The 19,227-nt window shown below is 41.9% G+C and overlaps 1 protein-coding gene across 9 annotated transcripts in view; it reads left to right on the top strand.

Moving 5' to 3' along the window:
• ndst2a (N-deacetylase/N-sulfotransferase (heparan glucosaminyl) 2a) overlaps positions 1-19,227 on the top strand; it is a 480,630-nt gene that overhangs the window by 7,244 nt on the left and 454,159 nt on the right. The window lies entirely within an intron of this gene.

The following is a 19,227-nucleotide window of genomic DNA, read 5'->3' as shown; positions in this document are numbered from 1 at the left end:
TTAGTATTTTTACCTTTTGGAATCTTTAGTTCATGTTTTCTTGAATTTGTGTGTGTGTGTGTGTCTCTCTCTCTCTCATATGCTTATTTTTTTCTCTCTCTGGCTTTCTCACTCCCCCCCCCCTTGCTGTTTTTCCTTTGTTCCATTAGAGGGTTACTGTGCAGAGCAGGTTACTTCCAAGACCAAGTCTGTCTTGTTTCTCCCCTTCCTCTCCTAGAATCTTAAAATCATTCGGTCCCTCGCGCCCATGCTGTCTCTTTGGAAGCTATTCAATTAGTCCCGCTCCCCTGCTTTTTCCCTAGAGCCCTGCAAAACTTTCCTTTTCAAGTATTTATCCAATTTCTTTTAGAAAATTAGTATTGCATCTCTTTCCATCACCCTTTCAGGCCGTGCATAACGACTTGCATTTCCCTACTCTTTGGTTTGCCAATTAACTTAAACCTGTGTCCTCTGGCTGCTGACCCTCCTGCCAGTGGAAACAATTCCTCCCTGATCTTAAGAAATTCCTGTTGTTGAATGCACATTATGGTGATGGCACTGCTGAACATGGAGAATCTCCTAGCACAGGACCTGTAACCAGAAACTGAGATTGTGTAGCTTTATATAAACAGATTTTATTCTGCTAATTCATAAAATGATAGTTTTTTTTTCCCTCACTGGTACCTGATTTTTGAGACTCTGATCACCTGCACTACTCGTTGATTATATATGGTCAGCAAACGTTAATGCGGTGTTTATAGATGTGTTTTCAGGAGTAGTTTTATCAAAACCTTCTTTGATCTATAGTTTTTTCTTTAAAAGGTAAATATTCTCACCTCATGATGATTGATAGAAAAATAAAGTTTCCTCCCTTCTCCGGGCCCCCAACCCTATATTAATCTGCCATTTTCTGTCCTGCTTCCAGTGGGGTTTTTTCAGTGGAATCTATCCGATGACTTGGTATGTGCATGTGGCTTGTAGTAATTCTTTAGATTGGCTGGAGGTTAATCTAGTGATCTGCAAAAAGTATCGGTTTCCAGGTTTGATTGAGCAGCTTCTGAGTAAGTGAAGATTTGACTTTCTGGGTCTTTATGGGTAGGTTAGGTGGGAGGGAGGGTGGGTGGAAGTTTTTGGTTTTGAAGTGACGTAATGGGGTGTACTTGGTGTGAAGAGCTCTTGTCTGGAGAGGAAATAATGGTACATTTTTGTAACTCCTCATTGCATCTCTCAGAAATGCCCATGAGGATTCTACATACTACAACACAGTAGCCATTCTGTGCACAACAAGATCCCACAAACAACATTGAGATGAACCATTTTTTTTTGGAGGAGATGGTTTTTTTCATAGCATGCAATGAAAGTATGTCATTCAATTCAGACATAAAGCTAATGCTGGGATATATCTTTTCAAAAATCATGCTTTGGTTTAGTACGGATGCAAGTTTTCTGTATGGGGAAATCCTATGGGCATTCTAGCGACCCAGGTGTTGTGTAGAAAATTTCATTCAGTGGCTGTAAGTGTCTGGATTGAGTCATGCAGTGATTTGATGGGTAAAGGGACTGTTTGGTACAGTAGTGAGACAAATCAACTGCCATGTCTGGGATTCCTAAATTGTACTGAGTTAATTGACTTTCGGTGGGATTGTGCTAGCGTTTAATTTGGCTTCAGTCAGCAAGGAATCCTGCTGCTCATTGGAGTGCAGTATGTACATCGGGAATGAATAGAATCGGACTCAGTCCTCCACAGTTGAATAGCAGCCCGCTTAATGCATAGGATGCAATCACACACATGAAGCTTAACCACTTGGAAGAGATATGAGTAGCTCTAAGAGTTGACCTCTTCAGAGGAGGGGAGGAAATAGGGGGTGTGGAAGAAAGAGCTCCAAGTCTGCAATCCAGGCACCTCCTGCCTGTGCCCCTCAAGCCCAGGAACTGTGGAATTTTGTCCCTCTAATCTGTGGAGATCAGCAAATTCTTTGTCACCATTGCATAATCAGGACAGGAAAACCCCTTACTGTGGGTGTTTGCATGTGTGCTGTTTCAGTTTTGTGGTTTTTGTGGCTTTTTGTCTAAATGAGCAGCTTACTGAGAGCATACAAAACCTACTTGCTTGAGTTGTGACTCACTGCCTGCATGTCCTGGTATCAGCCTTACTGCAGTACTGCAACTGGAGTTGACAAGCCTCTGCTCCTGGCGATGTGGGTGCTTTTTGATTGACAGCTGTAGACACCAAGGGGAGGGGGATGCGTCACCTGGTTTGAAGCAGAATTGTGGAGAAGCCCTACTGTCTTCAGTTCTGGACCCGTGTGAGTGATTAACAATGAGCTGCTTGAGATTTGAGACTGCTGGCTTGTATGAGCTGAGGCATTATTTGATAGAACGCTGTTAAATGTGTGCTTCTGCTTCACGGAACTCTCTCTTGTTTATATTGAAACAAATGCCTAAGTTGGATTGGTTGAAGTGACTGTCCTTGTCTTCGTGAACCATAGAATGGTTGTAGCTCAGTAGGAGCCCATTCAGCCCATCAATTTCATGCCAGCTCTCTGCAAGAGCAGTTCAGCTAGTCCCACTCCCCTGCGGCTGCACGTACTTTTGTGAAGTACTGTACCTGCTCTTTCCAATAATGTACATCCTGGAAATTTTGGAGGTAGTTTGGGAATAGATTTGCGTGTACAAGTAAGGCAGATTTCAGAGCAAGAATGTGCCTTTATTGCTAATATTCTAAATACTATCCTATAGTCCAGTGCACCTTTTGTTTATCACACTTGAATTATGGTGTTGTATAATGTGTTGATTGTCTGAAATTTTACATTGATGTAAAACAGTGACAAATTCCACTCCACAATCCCTTTCACTGAGCAGGCCAAAAGCAGTAATGTTATGGAAACATCATTACCTCCAAGTCACGCTTCATTCTGATTTGGATATATATTGGCATTCCTTTGCTATCCTGGAATTCCCTACCCTAAAGCATCATATGACACCATGACTAGCAGGCCTACAGCAACACCAGTGGCACCAGGATGGCTGCACTTTAAGATACAAGACCACCAAGCTTCTCTGAGCACTCTACTAAGCAAGAATGAAAACCACAAATCAGATAATTCAAAAAATACCAATCAGAAATAAGAGGTTTTAAGCAAATACAGAGCTGGGTAAAGGGATGGATAATTAAATTATTTTAAAAGAAAATTGTTTTTCTTAGGCCAGTTGAATACAATCCAGTGGAAAAATACAGTTTATAACAAACATGTAAGAACATAAATAATTTACAGAAAGATGGAACTTGCCCGCAAAATTGCCCACGCTCTTGGCCTTGAGAAACAGTCTTCTCTTGAGGTTTGAGCTTGCGGTTAGCTCCAGGCTTGCTGTCGGTCATCCTGGTGGACAGCATGTTGGAAGATCTGTGATTTTATTCATCTTTTTTGTCCTCTGCCTGCCTGCCCAAAGTCGTGCCCACTGCTGGTTCATTTCCTTGTCTGAACTGTTGTACTTTTTGTTCCTGACCCGCTTGCTTGTGTGGAAGGTATTTGTCAACATGGATTGCCTGGGCCAAATGGCCTGTTTTGTTCTAGGTTCTCTGTGTACTTCAATGTAGTTCTAAAATAGCCTATCTCAGTTCCTCAAAATCTATAGCAATGATCTGGATGTGGGGACCGAATGTAATATTTCCAAGTTTACTGATGACACAAAACTTGGTGGGAATGTGTGTTGTGAGGAGGATGCAAAGAGGATGTTGGTCTATATTTCAAGAGGATTTGAGTACAAGAGTAAAGAAGTCTTGCTTCAATTGTATAGAGCCTTGGTGGAACCACATGTGGAGTATTGTGTACAGTTTTGGTCTCTTTACCTAAGGAAGAATGTACTTGCCATAGAGGGAGTGCAACAAAGGTTCACCAGACTAATTCCTCGGAGTTTAGAAGAATAAGAGATGATCTGATTGAAATATACAAAATTCTTATAGGGCTCGACAGGGTGGATGCAGGAAGGATGTTTCCCCTGACTGGGAGGTCTGAAACCCAGGGACACAGTCTCAGAATAAGGGGCAGGCCATTCAAAACTGAGATGCAGAGGAATTTCTTCACTCAGTGGGTGGTGAATCTTTGGAATTCTCTACCCCAGAGGGCATTGGAGGCTCAGTCATTGAGTATGTTCAAGACAGAGATCGATAGATTTGTAGATATTAAAGGCATCAAGAGATATGGGGATAGTGCAGGAGGATGGCATTGAGGTAGAAGATCAGCCATGATCTAGTTGAATGGTGGAGCAGGCTCGAATGGCCTACTCCTGCTCCTATGTTCCTATTCTCTGATGTAGAATGGGAACTGCCACATGGGATTGTTCGATATTAGAGCTTTGAGAAATGCTATTCAAAGTTCCAGATTGATTTCTAAACTTGGAACTTTGAAATTGCCTATGGATTTGTAGATTGCAATTGTAGTTTCAGTCTGTGACTAAGGAAATCTGATTTTCCCTTTGCGTAACTATATGCTTTTTTTTAGGGTTCTGATTGCAATGTTCTTCAAGTTCAGTATAATTGGAAGTATTAATTTGCAACTGGGATTGTACCAAAGACTTTGCAATAAAAATAATGTTTCATCCTGCTTCAGTTTTTGACTTGTGCAAGCTTAATGGTATCAATCAGTGAGGTTCTTACGAAGGTAACGGGAGGACATTCTCGAAGTAACATAATCTGCATTTGAAAAAGAAGTGTAATTGGAATAATATGTCTATTAAGCAGCAATTTTAGAAAGTATGGTTTGATTTGTGAGTTGGTGTTTCAATGTGGAAAAATTATACCAGCACCACTTAATTCCCTTGAACTTCTGTGTTCCCCGTGGAAATAAAATAGGGTTGGAAAATGTTGGTTTGAATTAAGTTCCTTTTTTTTATTTTACTAGCTGTATAGTTTTATTTCACAGAAGGAGGCCATTCGGCCCATTTGTGTCAGTGCTGGCTCTCTGAAAGAGCAATTTACCTAGTGCCACTCCCCCACCTTCTCTCCTGCAAATTCTTCCTTTTCAGATAACGATCCAATTCCCTCTTCAATACTTTGATTGAACCTGCCTCCACCACGCTCTCAGACAGTGCTTTCCAGATCCTAACCACTCGCTGTGTGAAAAACCTTTTCCACATGTCCCCATTGCTTCTTTTGCCAGTTATCGTCTTGTGCCCTCTCGTTCTCAATCCTTCCACCAATGGGAACAGTTTGTCCCTCTCTAATCTGTCCAGACCCTTCATGATTTTGAACGCCACTATCAAATCTCAACCTTTTCTATTTATGGTATACTTTGTGTATATATATGTGTTTACTATACATATCGTTATACCAATGTGTTTTGTTGCATGATAATTTTCTTTGGTCCACTGACTGGAGATCTGAATTTATTTATTTTTCTTTTAAAGACATTTTTAAAAAGACAAGCTGCCAACAAAGTCATCCTTTCAGTTTGCAACACTATATCCTACATTGCAAAGGATTGTGTTTGAGGGACTGTGTTTGAATGACTGAGTGACTGTCGTGTGACAAGCCCCACCCCATCTGTGGTTTTAAGCTGGTGTTTTCTCTGTAGAAGAGGAGAAACTTTTGGACTCTGACATGAGCAGACACTCAGTGGGGGTCCCCCTCTCTCTCTCGCTCCTCTCTCTCTCTCTCTCTCACTCTCTCTGTAATCCGGCTCGACCGCTCCTGAATCCTGCTTGTTGACTGACCACCTTTGCATACTCTGCCTACAATCAGAAACTCTGTTGGAGGAAATCATTGCTATCTCCAAGAGACTCATCGAACCAGTCATCTACCTCTTCAAACTAAAAGCCTCAGGACCACCAAATTCAGCTAGAAGTCAGCCGAATCACCAAATGCCACAGACTGTATACCCCTGTTTTTTTCCATGGACTCTAACTCAACAAATCTACCTTTCCCCACTCTGTAACTTATTTGGGTGGATGTAAACCTGTAGTGTGTGTGCATAAGTGAAAGTTGGCACGTTGTTTATTATTTTCATTAGTTCAGTTTCGGTACAATAAAATGAACCTCTCAGTTAACTCAAGAAAGCCTGTCCGATTGGTTCTTGTTATGATCATAGCAAGTGTCATGCTGGGCCCCCACCTGCCAAGAATGAGGCACATTAATTTTGCCACATGGACATTATATTTCAAATTGTTGCTGGGAAGAAGAGAAGGCCTGTTACAAGGGCTGCCAGACACTTGGCTGGAAGACATTTACATACCAATAGGGACAAGAGAGGTTACTTCCCTTATCCATTTAACCCACAATGGACTTTGAGCAGCAGACATTGAAGGCAGGGAAGCGCATTCCAGGCCCTGCTAAGATGTAGTCAGACCAGTTAGTCACATGACTAACCTACTTGGCAACCTGGGTTTTTCTGAATTGTACAAACAGTTTGAACTCGGAGTGTCTGTTTGCTCCTGGACTGTAAAGACCTCTCCTGTCTGCTCCCATCTCTTTCTCACGGAACTCCAAATCCACTGAAGACACATGAACCCTAAGAGAGAGAAGTCTCCTACAGCGAACAAGGTTTAAGAAGAATACTGGGCCCCAACGAAAAGCAAGATCTACCTATAATCAAGGTCTCTAAAGTGAGTTTGAAGATCTGTAACAAAAAACCCTCTTCAGAGATTGCCTTTCTCACTTGGTTGTACCATCAAGTAAGTAATCAAACACCTACTGAATTGGCCAGTACATCCACTTTAAGAAAGAATTAAACCTGTTGTGGTCAAACAAGGAGAGAGAAAAGAGGGAAGCCCTTCGACCCCTTCTCTCTTGACCATAACTATCTATCTATCTATCTATCTATATTGCATTGTTTGGTAGTACAGGACTTGAGTATTGCTGAAAATAGAGACATATTGTTGAAGCTTTTCGTCTTGTACTCATCAGGACAATCTGAAAGAATACCAATGTAAGGGAAAACAAAAACTTTATACTGTATGAGAAGAGAGTGCTGATTGATTAGCAAGTGAACTCTGGTAGAGGCGTTGCCATGGAGAATGCACCAGTTTACGGTGACTGACCGTTAACTGCCAAGGTTTGAAATTCATACATCACATTACTCACTTGTGTGATAGGCAGGACGTCCTTTTGGCTTGACGGCAACATCTCGTTAGTGACGAACACTACATGTGTTGCTACTGCAGTGCCAATGTAATGCTAGATATATAGGCTGTACGTCCCAAAGACTGGCGGATCGTATCAAACAACATGTCCCTTCCGCTGTTCGCAACGGGCATGGTACAGGCCGTACCCAACCAGCCCACGCTTCCAAAACTCAAAACACAGTGTCCAACATTAGATGTGATTCCGCGATTGGACAACATTTGCTAAATAATCCTCAGTGTGCTAGGAATTACACTGACAACCAATTTACGATTGTCAGTAGGGCTCACAATGTGGTGCATTTGCACGTACTGGAAGCTACATATATTAATACACAGGGCCCTGTACAGAAAGATGATGTACAAACATTGTGCCTGTTTCAGCTAAACAACATAAGTGACAGCCATTCGCTGGTTCATTCTTCAGGGTAATGCCTCGACCAATCAGAGTTAAGCTGCCTGCTTTAAATTTCAAACAAAGCTTGGCAGTTAACTGTCATTCACCGTAAACTAGTGCATTCTCCATGGCAACGCCTCTACCGATCAGAGTTCACTTGCTAACCAATCAGCACTTTCTTCTCATCCAGTATAAAGTTGTTGTTTTCCCTTACATTGGTATTCTTTCAGATTTCCCTGATAAGTGCAAGACAAACAGCTTCTACAACATGTCTATTTTCAGCAATATGTATATATCTATACATATATAGTATACACACTGTCTATAGGGAATGTTAAGTGTCTGATCTGTCTAAACGGCACAGAACATGATGATTGACTCAAACATAACCTTGTTTCTCTGCTTCCTGCGCCAATGACGCAAGAATTTCCTTGAAGTTCCTCGCACTGTGTTGTTGTATGGGATTTCTGCCCCACTTCCTCTGAAGTTATATCAGCAGAGCGGGAGCCGCACCAAGGAAATGTTCTCCCGACCTTTTATGCATCTCTGCCTTCTACAGTAGCGGAACCCAAGCCCTTTCCCTTGTCTACCCTTTCGACCAGCTTGATAATATTAAAGACCTCAATTCAGCCTCCACTTTTCTGGAGGAAACAGCCCGAGCCTGTCCATCCTTTCTTGACATTTATGACACCACAACTCTCTTTTTGGCACTTTCTGCAGTGCTCCTATGTCTGTTTGTAATCCGGGTGACCAGATCTGTGCACCATTCTCCAAGTGTGGTGAGAGTTAAGTTTATCCTCTGGACCTTGAGTTTGCATTCTGCCCGGAACGATGGGTTTTAAATCTTCTGACTGTTGCTGTGTGGATTGTGGGTGAAATGAGTTTGCCCTTTCTCAAGCCACGTAAATTGCAGGAAAAATAAAGCCCCACAATCTCTTCAGTTGGGTGCAAATTTTTTTTTAATACATTCATGGGATGTGGGTGACGCTGGCCAGGCCAGCATTTATTGCCCATCCCTAATTGCCCTTGAGAAGGTGGTGGTGAACTGCCTTCTTGAACCGCTACAGTCCATTTGGGGTAGGTGCACCCACAGTGCTGTTAGGAAGGGAGTTCCAGGATTTTGACCCAGCGACAGTGAAGGAACGGCGATATTGTTCCAAATCAGGATGATGTGTGACTTGGAGGGGAACTTGCAGGTGGTGGTGTTCCCATGCATCTGCTGTCCTTGTCCTTCTAGTTGGTAGAGGTTGCAGGTTTGGAAGGTGCTGTTTAAGGAGCCTTGGTGCATTGCTGCCGTGCATCTTGTAGATGGTACACACTGCTGCCACTGTGCGTCGGTGGTGGAGGGAGTGAATGTTTGTAGATGGGGTGCCAATCAAGCGGGCTGCTTTGTCCTGGATGGTGTCGAGCTTCTTGAGTGTTGTTGGAGCTGCACCCATCCAGGCAAGTGGAGAGTATTCCATCACACTCCTGACTTGTGCCTTGTAGATGATGGACAGGCATTGGGGAGTCAGGAGGTGAGTTGCTCGTCTCAGGATTCCTAGCCTCTGACCTGCTCTTGTAGCCACGGTATTTATATGGCTACTCCAGTTCAGTTTCTGGTCAATGGTAACCCCTAGGATGTTGATGGCAGCCTTTGGCCATCAGGATGGCTGGTGAATAGTGGGAATTCCTGCTGTGATGGTGTAATTGGGGCAGAGTAGATGGAGTGTACCACTGCATCAACTCAAAACACTTTTATCATTGCTCCTCATTTTATTTGAAGTTCAAGAGAGTGGCATCGGAATCTCTGCAATGGCATTGCTGGAACTGGTGTCATTATCCATGCAGCAGAGGCGTAGACACACTGCAAGGTGGCTTAATAATTGAGCAGGCTGGATAAAGTGGTCCGTATAAATGCCAGTGCATGGTGTGACGCTCTCTCCCTCTGTTCAAATTAAGTGAGCACCAATAACAAAGTGCTGCTGTGCCGTTGCTGACCTGGAGTGCTCGATGCCAGTTTGAGCCCCTCTCACGTATTACTTTATGGTAAATGGGTACATTCTCTTAGGGAATATGCATCCTAACTCTTAAAGCCAAAAGCTGTTTCATGTACAGTCACTCTGACAATGATTTGACTAATATCTCACTTGTTTCAGTGGGACGGTTGTGCAAAATGGAATTGTGTGGGAGCATTAATTTGAATTGACTGAAGAGGGCTTGAATGTATGTGCTTATCCAGTACAATTTGGTTATGTCTGTCAATGTCCATGCAGATGAATGAGTGGCCCTAGGCATCAGGAGTTTTTGACTTGCAGTTGGCAATTTGTATGGGCGAGCAGTAGTGGAAACAGATAAATCATTGTACTTTATAACCGATCCTTCTGGGAATGATGCTGCAGAGCAAATTTCCAGACTGTCTGAATTTGACTTGTGTGTTCATTATTTTGGCTGCAGAATGTATAGATTTCCTACTTAGTTGATTTTTGCAGGATCACTTACACTAATTTTTTTTCTGAATCCACATTTTCCTGTACTTTTCAACTCTGCTACAGTCATTGTTAAATTCCCCTTTCATTGTAAACCATGATTCAGTTTCCTCTTTGTAAAAGACGCTGATGCTTGGTTTCTTTGGAAGTAATTATTTTTGCATGCAGTGTCACTTTTTCTCTCAGTCCTCTTCCTCTAGCATTACGTTATATAATATACCTATTTCCATCAAATGGTAGGTACATGTACCTTGCAAGTACAATTAAACCTATTGTAGATGTAGTCTAGCATTAAGGTACCTGGCAAAAGAACCAGAGGTGAGATGGGATTTTATTTTTGCACAGCAAGTTGTTGTGATCTGGAATGCACTGCCTGAAAAGGTGGTGGAAGCCGATTGGATAATAACTTTTAAGAAGGAATTGGATGAAAAAATTGAACTGGAAAAACATTCGGGGCTGTGGGGAAAGGGCAAGGGAGTAAGACTAATTGGATAGCTCTTCCAAAGAGCCAACACAGGCACGGGGGGCCGAATGGCCACTTTCAGTGGTGTATCATTCTATGATATGAATGCTAAGGTGAGTTAAGGTGCTGGACTTTGTTTGCAATGTCTCATTTGGTAATATAATGTGAAAACGCCCATCTGCCTATCGAGGTCCAAGGTGATGACCATAGAGAGTCAAACGAACATAAGATCCTGGCTACTCTTGTACAACTTCTAATAGTTAAATTAAGAGCAGTAGTGGCTGAGGTCTAGTGTGGGTAGTCTCTTCACCCTACAGACTGAACATACCAGAGTAAAAACAGGGCAGTAAATCCGAAGTAAACAACATAGACTAGTAGAAAATTCTGCTAACTGTAGGCTAGTTGTAACCTTCATTGAACCCCAATCTAATCAGAGGGGGAAAAAAACTGGAGAAAATATTAGAGACTGTACCCAGGCTCCCTCCTTTTACTTTATTTTATGGCAGTGTCATAAAATGCATTTAACAGTGGCTTTGGGTGAATACAGCACCTTCTTGCATTGCTTTCTGTCCACGCTGTAAATGCAACTTGATCTGTGCTGCCTTGTAACAGTTCACAGTAGCTAATGTTGCAATTAAAAGTTATTTTATTTGCCCATTTCTTTGTACCTTTCCTGTCAAAGCGAATGTACTATATGTCAAACTGACCTTCCAAACCATCAGAACATACATGTGTTGAACAAAAGAAATGGATGGCAAGACCCAATTAGTCTCTCCCTGTCCCCCCCAAAAATGAATATACTAGGTTTTGTAAGAGATACTGTTCAAAGGAGCAAGCTTTGTCCTCATTTGTGTAAAATATTGCCCATGTGCTAAAATGTCTACAAAATGGATTTGCCGCTTCAAGTTATGTGTGAACTTTTGCAAACCACGTTATTAGGTGAGCAAGAGCTTCTGTTCTATTCATTCTTTCTCTTTTCGTTCAGCTCCCTTCCCACCATTCATAAATAGTGGAAGTATTTAATCATTTACCAGTGGATAAATTGGGCTACAGTTCTTAGGTTCAGAATAAGAATTCTTCCTTGGAGAACAACTCGTGTGATTAGGTTTGACCTTTATAGAAAGTGGTGTTGAGAAGAGCTGGAGGTTTATCATAGTTGTCCAAGTGTTTCCAGTTTTTCTACCAGTTTGGTATCCCACTAACTTAATCGATGTTCATGGAATTTTTTGAGGAGCAAAAGTGCCAGTTGTGGGAAAGTTACTGGAATCTATCATTAGGCGCTGAGCATTTGTACGAATATGAGTAGATTAGAGTGAAGGATTTGTGGAGGGTAGGTCATGTCTGACTAATGCAGTTGATTGATTTTTTTGAGGAGTTTGTTAACATGGACTATGGATATTGTCTTGTATGGACTTCAAGAAGGCACTTGATAAGTTTCTGCACATTTTTAGCAAAATGAGAGTATGTGCAATTGATGGTAAACTTGTGATGTGTGTTAATAATGGTTGTGAAGTAGCAGCGAGAGTAATAGTAAATGGAATGTACTTTGACCGGCAGGATGTGTCAAGTGGTGTTCCCTAGAAACCTGTACTGGGTCCTCAGCTTTTCACCATTTATATCAATGACTTGGATGAAGAAATGAAGTGGTATGTCCAAGTTTGCAGATGACACAAAGTTAGAAGGCACAAAACGCTGTGTGGATGGGAGCAGGAAGTTACAAAGGGATGTTGACTAATTAAGTGCGTGTTTTAAAAACTCTAGCAGGTGTTGAAAGTGTGAAATCATCTACTTTGGATCGCAGAAAGACAAATCAAAGTTATAAGCTGTGGTGTTCAGGTATCAGTGGCCTGATTTCTTAAAGGTACGATTTCTTAAAGATGATGTCACTACTGTACCACATTACAGAGAGAAAGCATATTTAAGACATAAACGAATAGCCACTGAGTTAAGGTGGGGGAGATGACCAAAACGCATCAAAAGATGGTGTGTTTGGGGGAAGTAGTCGTGATTTGTGGGGGAGCTGCAGCGAGTAGAGCTGAGGTTGCTGAAGGCATTACCACCAGAGGCTGGGTGGGTGCGGTGGATAATGAGCTAAAGGTATGGCTGGGATAAGGCTGTAAAGTAGGCATTTTGTATCGTTCGTTGATGCACCTTGTTTTGGTACTTTGATAGGTCAGTCATGTAACTCCATTATTTTTTTTTACCTAAAATGGTTTGAATTTGATCCAAGGAGATTAATGGTATCTTAAAGTCCATCTGTTGTGTACTTATCTAGAAAGACTTGATTTGTTTTCTTACTTTGGAGATGCACAGAAACAATCTGAGCTTAATTGCCAGGCTGGACATTTAGTTGTTTTGGCAATAAAATGCAGGAGAACCTGTTACTAAGCAGTATGATTGAGCAGAATGTTTTTTCCTGTTACTTTGCAGCTGGTCATGAACTACCAAGGCAAAAACCTTGTTCTGCTGATGGGTCAGGATGCCCAGGTTTTCCCCGGACATTGAGTTCAACAGTTTCAGACCGTAACTTCTGCCCCTATTTAGTTTCCTTTTACTTTGCAGGTTTCGGTTTTACTCTCTTTTTCTTTGCTTTGGGCGGCATCAGTTCTTCATTCTGCCATTTCCATCTCCCCTAGACGCATATTTTGTTCCTTTTATTTGTCCCATTGCCATTCCTTTTGGCCTTGCACTACCAAAACCTGTGTCATTTAATCTGTCCTCTCTCTTCCACCCTATCAATGAGCTTCCCATTTGTTCTTCCCACTCTTCCCACTTTCACTTGCTTAAAACCTATTACATTTCTGACTTTTCCCAGTTCTGCCGAAAGATCATCAACCTGAAAGGTTAAACCTGCTTTTCTCTCTCCACAGATGTTGCCTGACCTGCTGAGTATTTCCAGCATTTTCTGTTTTAATTTCTCCTGATTTTTTTTGTCTGCGAGACTAGTTTGTAAGCTTTCCAATGGCGGGACGGTTGGGAATAAGCTAAAGGCTGTATGGAGAGATTTGAGGATGAGGACTTGAAATTCATTGCTTTGGGGGATAGGGATCCATTGTGTAGCCAGCAAGGATTGGGGATGATGAAGACATGATTGAGGGTTTTGGCAGCAGTGGGATGAGATAAGATCAGAAATTGGGCATGTGGCTGAGGTGCAATGATTGTGATCTAATTGAGGGTTTCAGATGGTATCACGAACTGCAAGAGCTATATCATTTGAATCTCAAGAGGCCCTGGAGGAGGGTGGTTGACTTTTTGGAGGGCGAGAGTAAGGACCACCCTCTCCCTTCCCTTTTGAAGACATTTTTCTGCCTTCCCCTTCCCCTGTACCACAGAACCACATTGGGCCCAATGGGTAAACTGCTTCTTGCAATGACATGGTGGTAGCAGCCACTAGGAGGAGTGTGAGACTCGTTGCTTGTATAATTGTTTCTCTTCCTGTGGTGAAATGCCTTGTCTCCACTCAGCGACTGTGCAGACCACAAAGCTACATTCTTCCACTCCACCATGTACCATTTCGGGGCTCCAGTGAGGGTGACTGTGGGAAGCTGCAACATGGTCATTACTTTGCATTCATTTCCCTAAATTCTTCTATAATCAACTGCAGATGCTCTCTTTGTAAGCCTGCAGTGCTGAAGTCACAGGCGTCTCTCCAATACACTTCTGTGGCAGTGATCCCACACTGCCCTCAGCAGTCACTTTACCAAAGAAATCTGCAGGAGGTGAAAGAGAAGCCTTGAAGGAGATCATTTGTGAAGAAACGAGCCTCTGTCCTTGTTTTTATTGTCTGCCTTTCCATTAAGGTGAGAGATATTTTTATTTGCTGCAGGTATAGCCACAAGTTCTGACATGCAATATGGGTTTCAGTATTGAGGCACAGATGAATAAATGAAGCAGTGGCTCAAACTTGCATAATGACCTCCGTTCAAACATCCAGGATAGAATCTAAATAACAAGTGATTTATTTCATCCTCAATCTAATCTTGGGGTTCAAATAATTCCTGTGCTACTCTTGCAATTTGTGATGTCATATTACACAGTATTTACAGCACAGAAACAGGCCATTCAGCCCAACAGCTCCATGTTGCACACGAGCTTCTTCCCACCCCTCTCTTACCCTTCTCAGCATATCATGTGGTAGCAACTTCCGAATTCTCACCTCTCTCTGGGTAAAGACGTTTCTCCAGAATTCCCTCTTGGACTTATTAGTGACTATCTTATATTTATGGCACCTAGTTTTGGTCTTCTGCACAAGTGGAAATATCTTCTCTATGATATAATCTGAGCCCCTTGACTGGATCACAGCCTTACAATCACTTTCTATTCATTATTCTATGTTGAATGTTATTGGTCTTGGCACAGGTCGTCCATCACAAGACTGAATTATTTGCTTTCCTTGTTTGTTTCTAGAAAAGACCATAGCATCTGTTTCTGGGAGTAGAACTGGAAAAAAAAACCTGCCTTATTAGTGCAGCTGGCAATTGGCAGTGAAGCAAGCAATAGCGTGGTACGCTGTTGCTTTCAGACTTGCATAGCTGTAGTGACCAGGTGACTCTTTCCTCCTCTAATCCAGTGTTGTGTGCAAGGCTTCAATTTGGATTTTCACCTCAGTTTCTTTATCCTGTCACCAACAGTCGTCCTGTGTTCCAGGATTATTGAGAAAAGGGTTCTTAATGGCCTAAAAAGTTTGACAAATAACTTAATTGGTCTTCACGGGTACTTTCAATGATGAAACTGTAACATTAACCTTAGCTTCCTCTTTACAGGTACTGTCTGACATGCTGAGTGTTTTCAGTATGCTCTATTTTTATTTCAAGAGTTCCAACATTTGCAACATTTTGCTTTTTACTTTCATCGATGACTTTCCATTTAGAGTCTCATGCTTTTGGTTCTCTTAAATTCTTTGCCGCGTTCAGTTGAGACCTTTTCACTCCTCATTGATTATCGACTCTTCTTCAGACTACTGCAATGGTCCAGCAAGTTACAAACACCACAGACAAGCTGCAATTGTTAATCAGTTGAAAGATTTCCCAACTAGAACTGATGCTAAATCTGTCCTCCATAGATGCTTTGTTCTGGTTTCCTCCAGGCATGATGTTCATCCTGTAGGATTGTTTAACAATATTACAATTCATATGCTTCTACCTCTCAAAGAGCCAAGATTCAACAGCAGTGCAATTTGCAGACCCTGCAGGGAAAAATGACCTCTAGTCATCTTCATGATGCCCCTGGTGCAAGATTGTTTCTGAGGCCATGAGAATTAAATCTTCCCACGTGATAGGCTGTAAGTAAGCATTATGTATCTCTGGTTGATGCACCTTACTGTGTTTCAGCACTTGGATAGGGCAGTTGTATAACTTCATCCATTTGTTTGCCTATAATGATTTGAGCTTGAGCCAAGGAGATTAATGGCATCTTAAAGTCCATGTTGTGTACTTATCTAGAAAGTCCCGATTTGTTTCTTGCTTTGGAGATGCACAGAAACAATTACAGCTTACCTGCCAGGCTAGACATTTAGTTGTTTTGTCAATCAACATGCAGGTGGGCCTGTTACTAAACAGTATGAGTGAGCAGAATGTTTTTTGTGTTGCTGTTCGTGAACCCCGTAGGCAAAACACTCATTCTACTTTTCATGGACCAGCTTGCAGAGGGTTAATCATAACCGGTTATTTGTTACGCAGATACACAGACTAGTTTGTAACCTTTCTATAGTTGACTAATCGGTCTTGTGAACCTTTCGAAAAGTGTTTCCTTGGTTGTGCTCCTCATTGATTAGTGCTTTGGTGCTTCAGTGCCTCACTGTTTACCTGTCACTGTGCTAATTTGGTACAATATCTTTATAAGTGAAAGCTGAACCAGTGACTATTAGTTACTTTTATGTGTGATCTCTCTCAGACCTTGCACGCCATTTAGCTCCACATACAGAAATTCCTTCCATTTTCTGGCTCTAACTTGGACTGTTTGGACCTAAGTATTTCTTGTGCCTTGTGGCAACATAATTCTTTTAACTGGAGTTGGCGGGTTGGAGGGGGGTTGTGAAGGGAGAGAATGCAGATGAAGAAATAGAGTCCCAAATTGTGTGCAAGAGAAAAGGAAAGAACTTGCATTTATATAGAGTCTTTCATGACCTCAGGATATCCCAAGAGCCTTCACAGCCAATGAAGTACTTTTTGAAGTGTAGTCACTGTTGTGATGTAGAAGAACGCAGCAGTTAATTTGTGCACAGCAAGCTCCCATAAACAGCAATGTGATCATGACCAGGTAATTTTATTTTCGTGACGTTGATTGGGGGAGATGTGTTTTATTGTATTGGGCAGAGGCCAGTTGGGCTGAATAACCTGTTTCTGTGCTGTAAATTGTGACTCCCATACTCTTCAAATCGTGCCCTGGGATAAATTACTCCACCTGAAAGGGGCAGACAGGGCTTCGGTTTAACATGGGGCAAGTTGGGGCAGGGCAGAGTGTATGACTTGCAACAATAAAAATCTTAAAGAGACAGTGCTTTCTGAATCCCCACCATTTGGATGATGGTCTGTTTCAAGCTGTGCAGGTGAACACTTAAAGAATGAAGAAGTTATGTTAACGATATCAAATATAACCCACTTGAACTTGGGCTTTGCTCTGATCTAGCTCTGGCATTGAAGGAACTTCAGTTCTCTGTTAGTTGTATAGTTGCAGTATCTCTAGATGCATTTTGCCCAGATTCTGTAATGGTGCGGGGCAGGATCTACAAAGATGTCCTTGATCTACAACATATCTGCTTTCTCAAAGCTACGTTAACTGTACCTACCTTTCCAGTTAATGTTGAAGCTTATTTTGGAATGAACCATAAAATTTCATATTCTGTATTTGCCTTGAAACTTTTTGTCCCACTTAACCAACTTGGTGCTATTTAGAACCCTTGCTTTCTAGATTTTTATCACTTTCCTTTTTTATATTGGTCAAAATAATCCATTGACTCTGGTTTTAATAAGGGGAAAGTTGAAGAGCATTGAATTTGAAATCATACAGTACAAAATTATTCGTCACTCACCTTGGAAAGATGGATACAGTTTGTAACTTGGAGATAAATTAGGGGCTGACTGTGTGTGGTGAATGTGGATAGTGCTTGGGGGCTGAATACATAACTCAAACGGAAATGTGGAAAAAGATTAGATTGTTCATTTTTTGATATTGGAACTGGGACCAATTCCTATTTGAAAAGTACAATAGACATTTTCTTTAATGCTGCTGTCTTTTGAGAGCGATGCAAAAACCATGTTCTAAAGGCTTTGTTAGCTCACTATTTTGAAGGAGTCATTAAAAAGTACAGGTTATATCCTGAGCTTTGTAAAGAAGACCCTCTGTACGATGTGAATAAAGAATATTCAAATGTGATTCAATGTTTTCCTTTTAATCTCAACAATACTCTGTTCTGTGGCAAGTACAATGATATGCACTGCCCATGATATTCATGTGTTGGAATCTTTTTAAATAAAATGTCAACTCTGAACACTCGTGCACTTTCAGTGCATCTTATTAATGCAGTGTTTGGATACCTGAGGAAGGTAGGTCAACACAGGTTCTGCTTGCTGTATTTCTCAGCATTTGCTAGCAACCCAATAGATTCCAGAAAGGTGAGCGGTTGTGTTCTATCTTGAGCTAATAAATCTTATAGGTACGGACTGCGGCTGGTATTTCTCCACATCATTATTTAGCAGTGGAAAAAGATACAAATGTGTTTGATTAGCTGCAGCTTTCTTGCCCTTCGGCAACATTGTCTTTGCTGTACATTTAACCATTCTTTTATTCCATTGTGCTACAGTATTATACAGGGAAGAATTGATTACCTATGAGTGATTACAAGGCATTATTCTTAATTGAGCAGTTCAGAGAGTTTACATACACAATAACTGATGCCTTAAAGTAAAAGCAAAGCATTAATTTAATGAAAAGTGTGGAGATGATCACAACTGTGGGAGAAAAGCTGAAGCAGTTGCTCAAGCACATGAGGTTGGAGAATACAGCTTTAGGATTGCTGGAAATGAGCCTCTGTCTAAGTAGTGCTGGTGGGATAATTGTGCACTGCAGACACTTTGTCTAAATCAGTCACCTCCCAGGTGTTTGTATTTGTAGACCAAGCATGTACAAATTTGTCTTTACTGCACAGCAAATCTACACACAGGCGGCGCAGTGGTTAGCACCGCAGCCTCACTGCTCCAGCGACCCGGGTTCGGTTCTGGGTACTGCCTGTGCGGAGTTTGCAAGTTCTCCATGTGACCGCCGGGTGCTCCGGTTTCCTCCCACAGCCAACGACTTGCAGGTTGATGGGTAAATTAGCCATTGTAAATTGCCTCTAGTTCAGGTAGCTGGTAGGAGTATTGAGGGAAGGTGGGGATGTGGTAGGGAATATGGGATTAATGTAGGATTAGTATAAATGGGTGGTTGATGGTCGGCACAGACTTGGTGGGCTGAAGGGCCTGTTTCAGTGCTGTATCTCTCTATGACTCTCTCTGACTCTACTGGTGAGGGATCTTCCCCATTCCCCCACCAACCCCCTGCCCACTTTGCTCCAATGAGTTAGGGACCTTTTTCGATCTCCTTGCTTAGAAATGGCATACCCGTTGGAGGAACAGATACTGTTGCAGATATATTATGTCTATAATACATTAAAATCTTGCTCATCCTTCCTGTTAACCTACTTGCTTTTGAACTGTGGTTTTGTCACATCTCTGCAGTACTTCCTTGTGCCTGGGAGGCACTTGCCCAAAATGCTGAGGAACTGTTAGAATTGCTGCTGCTTAACTTGTCAGCGTCTGTCTCGATAC

This window comes from Heterodontus francisci, chromosome 42 (genome assembly GCF_036365525.1).
Source record: "Heterodontus francisci isolate sHetFra1 chromosome 42, sHetFra1.hap1, whole genome shotgun sequence".
Lineage (NCBI taxonomy): Eukaryota > Metazoa > Chordata > Chondrichthyes > Heterodontiformes > Heterodontidae > Heterodontus > Heterodontus francisci.
This window is presented reverse-complemented; position numbering and strand designations above follow the sequence as displayed.